Genomic DNA, 6,127 nt, shown 5'->3' on the forward strand with positions numbered 1-6,127 from the left:
TCTCTTTTTTAAAAATATTTCTTTGTTTGTTTGACTACACCGGTCTTAGATGCAGCATGTGGAATCTTCTATCTTTGTTGCAGCATGTAGGATATTTAGTTGCAGCATGTGGGATCTAGTTTCCTGATGAGAGATCTAACCTGAGCCCAAGGTATTGGGAGTGCAAGTCTTGATTTCTCATCTTTGACCTCATTTTGTTATTACATTCTCCAAATATTCTTATAAAAATCTATAAATCTATTATTTTATAGAAGTTTTAGCTACTTTATTCCATCATTAGGAAGATGACTATAAACCAGTTAATCTACTTATCTTATTAGATGCTTTAAGGAAATGGCAACCCACTCCAGTGTTCTTGCCTGGACAATCCCAGGGACGGGGGAGCCTGATGGGCTGCCGTCTATGGGGTCGCACAGAGTCGGACACGACTGAAGTGACTTAGCAGCAGCAGATGCTTAATACATGTAGAAGCCATACAGAGAAATAAACATCTTCTTTCTTTATTAAGCAGTATTTTTTCTGGTGCTAGGACTTGGTAAAACTAAAATCATCAACTGCTTTGGATTTATTATTTGTTATTTAATTATTAAAGACCAAAACTACAAGGAATTTTAAAGATAACTTTGAACAACTGACAGTAATATTTGAGGAAGTTCTTTTCCTTGCCACCCAGAACTTTTACAATGAACCAATCATTTTCTCTTTTCTTCATAAAGAATAAAAAAGACACTTCAGACATTAGGACGATTAATCAAGACCAGACTGTCCTGGATGAAGAGTGAAATATTTGCTTACATAAGGACCTGTCATCCATCTAGATCTTTACTTGAAAGCCCTCACACTTGTCTTTGGGTCGACTTGAGGTTCATGTACATTTCATCAACCTTGCCAACTAAAACTGACAGGTGGGGGCTTCCAGGGAGAGAGATTCTGAAGTCTAATCTGGGTTCACAGGCAAAGAGCGGTCTGATCCACTATTTTGAAAATATTTTATTATTTATATATTTATTTGACTGCCTCGGGTCTTAGTTGCAGCACACAGAATCTTCAGTGCCACGTGCAGATCTTTTGTCGCAATGCATAAACTCTAGTTGTGGACAGGGCCTCTGGAGTGTGGGCTTACTTGCTCTGTGCCATGTGGGATCAAGCCTGCATAAGGTGGATTCTTACCCACTGGACCACTGGGGAAGTTCCAGTGCGATCTACTGTTGATGTCTGCCGTGGGTAGAGAGGTAAGGAATAGCATCACACTTCTTCCTAATTTGACCCCACTGGAATAATGGCTTTAAGCAGTTTCAGATGGTTAGATTGATAGGTTTGTTTTTTACATACAGATATTTAAAGTATAGTTGACGACATTTCTCACTTATCAGCTCAAAATGCACCTTCCTTTAAAGCTAAAAGCTCAAATTAGTTCCCAGATCCACAGGCAAGTTCTTATGCTTGTACCCCAGTTCTGGTTAAGAAGCTCTTTGTTTATTGTTCGATAACCTTTATTAGCCACCATCTCATTTCTCTTAAGTGTAAAGCTTAGTTTTCCTGTAAGACTTCGCACAGTCATTCAATAACTCACAGATAAATAGGTCCAAAGAACTGACTTCTCTCTGTTAAAGGCAGAGAAGAAGCAAGATGAGTAGACAGCAGAAATGAAATTGCAACACTTGGAACAGGGTGTATGAGTTTGTCCGTAACATGTAAATCCCAAGATTTGCACCTCCCCCCATTTTGTAGAATCTCAATCGATGTTGTTTTAGTTCATTTGTTGGTGTTGAAATTAATGTAGAGAGATGCGGTCATCACTTAAAAAGAAATGAGAGGCCATCCCATACCAGGGTTTAATGTAAATTGACACAGGACAGGATGGGAAAGAAAATAAGGAGATGCTTCACATAAATAAAGGTGGACTTCTCTGATGGCTCAGCAGTATAGAATCTGCCTGCAACGCAGGAGAGGCAGGTTCAATCCCTGGGTTGGGAAGATCCTCTGGAGAAGAAAATGGCAACCCACTCCAGTATTCTTGCCTGGGAAATCCCATGCTCAGGGGCACCTGGGTGGGTAGAGTCCATGGGGTCGCAAAGAGTCGGATACAGCTGAGCACCACCAGCACAGTAGGAAAAGTACCATTTTTTGAAGTTGTGTTTCAGTTATGATGTTTGTGTTTCAGTTGTGATTCACCAGGACGCATAAATTTGTATATTTCAGGTAATGTCAAATCTATTTCTTATTCTGGGTTGCAGTCAAAATCTGTAAAAGAAAACCGCTGTGAATGGCATATATTATATGGAAAGGATTCTTCACCCTTGCCCCCACCCCAGCCCTCCCCAGCTGTGCTCAGAGAACATCCTGTCAGCAACATCCCATCTGAGTGGGAAGGACAGTGGCGGGGACAGTGTGGTCACCCGCCTCGTGCTGTAATCATCTGGGCATTAGACAAATACTATTTTGGTTTTGATTGCCCCAGAGATCTTCTCTTAGAGACTGAAATTAAAGGAAGTCTCTGTCCATGCGCCCTCAGAGGCAGGTGGAAGCAGAGAGGAACACAGCATCTTTTAGAGAGTCACATGGGAAACTTCCCAAGAGCAATCAGACCCACAGAGTCTCATGCTGCATTTCTCTATTTTGCCAAGCCAGATGGAAGATAGCTTCCCATACCATTCACTCTTAAGACATGGAGCCTAGAAACCACTTCACTGTACTTCAGTTTTTGTGTGTGCTGCAGGTTTGAAAGTTATCCACCTTTTGCTCACTTTAAGAATATCTTTTCTCTTCTTCCCTTCCCTTCTCTTCCCTTTCCTTGAGGATGTCCATCTTTTCAAGACACATCTCCTGCTCTTGATTTGCACCTAACCTACAGTGCAAGCATTGTGTTCATGCATGTCACCTACAACTTGGCACTTGCCATGGGTACTTGGCACTTGCCATGGGTACTTGCCATCTACCTCTACAAGGATTAAATCATGTGCTGCTGCAGCTGCTGAGTTTAGCATAGAGAGCAGAATTGAGGCACTTGTCTTCAGAAATGAGGACAGGTCTTCTCTGAGTCCAATTCTTGTATCTCCTCATTAGGCACCAAAATCCTTCATGGTGATGGTTGTTCCTTGTGACTAGCAAAGTTCACCAGACTAGTAGAAGACTTTTGGAAAAATATGTGCTTGACTGCATGTATTCCCCCTTCACCAAAATTATGTATGTACTAAGCTTTAGCCCCTGCTTCTTTGGAGCAGCTTCTCCGAGCTCTCTGAGGTGCTGTCTCCCAGGCTGCAGTTCTCACTTTGCTCCAAATAGAACTTAACTTGCAACTCTCACGTTGTGCTTTTTTTTTTTAAAGTCAATATGCATCAAATGCTTATTACAGATAATTTTGCATGTGTGTGGCTGAAAGTCTCCATTTTGAGTGGAGGTGTTCTCACCTATAGATAAGTCTTTACTTTGCTTTACTTAAGTGTAATTTAAAACCAACTCTTGAGCATAATGGGATGTTACAGCCAATATTTATTTTTTTCCTTTCATTAGATAAATAGTATTAAATTGGGATCCTTGAGAAAATTGTACCAGTGGTATCATATTTGAATGTATTCCGAGCTTGAGACTCACTCAGGCAAATTTTTATCATATGCAAATCACCATCATTATGCAAATAAGAGCATCCTTGTTGCCATGCAAGTGTAAAATGGATGTTTGTTTTTATGACGATGAATTATCTTTCCCAATTGCAGTCTGCTGTGTGCAGTGCAGAAATCTGCGTGGGGGGCTCCTGTTTGTTTTTCAGAGATTTTTGTTGGTGTCAACGTGAATCTATTGCCAACTTGGGCAACGTGGATTTTCTCTTTATTCCCAGGTCTGGGATCCTAGTTTCTTTGTTGAAGCATTACTGGGTTTTGTGTGTTTTTGTAATTTATAGTTTATATATAGTAGCAAGTCTACAGCTAACTTGAAAAGCTGTAAGCCTTTTGTGGTTCAACTGGGATGTTCCCTACTTACCTTCAAAGTCCTTCAGGTCCTTTCTGAGTCATCTTAGAATCCCTCCAGGGAAGAAAATGACCCAGAAGAGTGGATTATTTTATTGTACTGCTGTATGATATAGGCTAGCTGGATAATATTAGTAACAATAAATTGTTAACAATTAATGCTGCCTAGTGAACACTATGTGCTAAGTATTTAATTTATAGTTTCTCATTTAATCCTCATGCAGCCCTTTAAGGAAGGTTCTGTTATCATCTCCATTTCGTACAAGAGGAAAATGAGCTCAGAGAGGTCAAATAACTTGTTCTGGGTCACACAGTCAGTAAGTGGTAGAGTCAGAACTCAGACCTAGGTTCCTGCTCCCACCAAGCTTAAGGTCTTAGGCATGCACCATGACTCTCTAAAGGGTGACTTGAACTCCAGAAGTTGGAGCCATGGGTGCTGAATAAAGCAGGGAGCTTGTCCAGGAGGCTGCAGTTAAAAGGAGACACTTTGGTTCCCTTGAGGTCAAAGGGAGGGTCTCCAATGATGGGAGTAGGCTGAGGTGATGGGTGAGGATGGGGATGGAAGAGGACCAGCCAGTGAACCAGTGTCTCTGAAGGGGGGCAGCATGAAGGCTTGAAACCAAGCAGGACGCTGCAGGGCTCCTGGACACAAAGCCTTTCTGTGTCCCTCATTTCTTGATTACAGAAGATAGTCTTCATTCTGCCTCCATGACCTTCCCGGAATTCCAAGGGACAGGTTCACACAGTTGCTAATCAGGGAAAAGAGGGGATGTGGAGACAAAGGAGGAGCAGTCAGGAGAAACAGTAGCGAAGCCTTGGGGCAGGGTCCTTGTTCCCCCTCAAGGGATACACAGAACAATATCTTTGAACTGTTTTGCAGATACTGAAACCCACTCCAGGTGGAAGAAGCTGTCTTCTGTTCACAAGCAGGTAGACCCCAGACTTGTTAGAACCAGAAGGTTGATGAGGCTGATTTCAGAGTATATCACCACCAACCCATCAGAAGAATATGCATGAGCTGACCACACCCTCTTTGAACCATTACTATAAAATTCCTCATTACCCTTCCTGGTGAGGGCATGCAGTCTTGAGGGCATTAGTCACCCCCCCCCTCCACCCCCCCACCCCACCCCACCCCCCTCCCCCGGCCTCCTTTGTCTGGCAAAGCAACAAAGCTATTCATCTCCACTTTATCCAAAATTCTGTGTCTAAGTTTTAATTCAGTATTGGGGTTGAATTTGGCTTCAGGCTGAGGCCAGAGGACACTTCATCTTATGGTTCCCAGGAAGACATGAGATAATTTATGAGTGGTATTAGGACTACCACTCAGGCTCCCACAGCTTGACGTGATTTAGTCCTAATGTGCTCTTTCCCCACTTCCTGTCTATCTTAGTGTGTCCGTGGTCTAGATCCCCATCAATTTATTCCAGGCATAAGGGGGAAAAGGCTGTGGATGAGAACCTCATTGTAGAACATTCCTTCTCAGGCCCTGGGATTTTTCCTTTGCAGGTGTCTCACTGCACTGTACCTTTAATTCGTGGCAGTTCAGCATCTATTCACTTTGGGAAATAACCCCCCGCTTTCCCCATTGGGAAATAATCAATGTCACATGGGATGCTGTCCAGCGGGTTGCTAACCCAGACGACCTGCTCTTTCCAAGTGCATTGGGGGTGTCTCGAGTTCCTTCCCTGGAATTCAGATCATGAATACTGAGAGGGACTGGAACCAACGAATGCTTCCAGAAAGACCTTGGGAAGATAACCAAATACCTTATTTTTTTTTTTTAATGGAATGTTTCATGAATTTGCCTGTCGTCCTTGTGCAAGAGCCATGCTAATCTTCTCTGTATCATTCCAGCTTAGTATACGTGCTGTCAAAGTGAGCATGATAACCAAATACTTTTATTCGTTTATTTATCCTATTGTTCCAGGTCTTAGTTGCAGCACACAAGATCGTTGATCTCCATTTGTGGGGTGTGGGATATTTAGTTGCAGCATGTGAACTCTTAGCTTGTGGCATGTGAGATCTAGTTCCCTGACCAGGGATCAGACACAGGCCCCCTGCACTGGGAATGCAGAGTCTTAGCCCCTGGACCACCAGGGAAGTCCCATCCAAATACTTTCTGCCACCAGGAACTCCACTGGTGACCTCTGCAAGGT

The 6,127-nt window shown here is 42.8% G+C and overlaps 1 non-coding gene across 1 annotated transcript; it reads right to left on the reverse strand.

The window, feature by feature from the left end:
• Positions 1 to 5,748: 5,748 nt before the first annotated feature.
• LOC120871677 lies at positions 5,749 to 5,854 on the reverse strand. Its single transcript, XR_005723100.1, has one exon. It is a non-coding gene; the product is annotated as a U6 spliceosomal RNA (small nuclear RNA).
• Between the last annotated feature and the right edge of the window lie 273 nt (positions 5,855 to 6,127).

This window comes from Oryx dammah, unplaced genomic scaffold, assembly GCF_014754425.2.
Source record: "Oryx dammah isolate SB20612 unplaced genomic scaffold, SCBI_Odam_1.1 HiC_scaffold_12, whole genome shotgun sequence".
Classification (NCBI taxonomy): Eukaryota; Metazoa; Chordata; class Mammalia; order Artiodactyla; family Bovidae; genus Oryx; species Oryx dammah.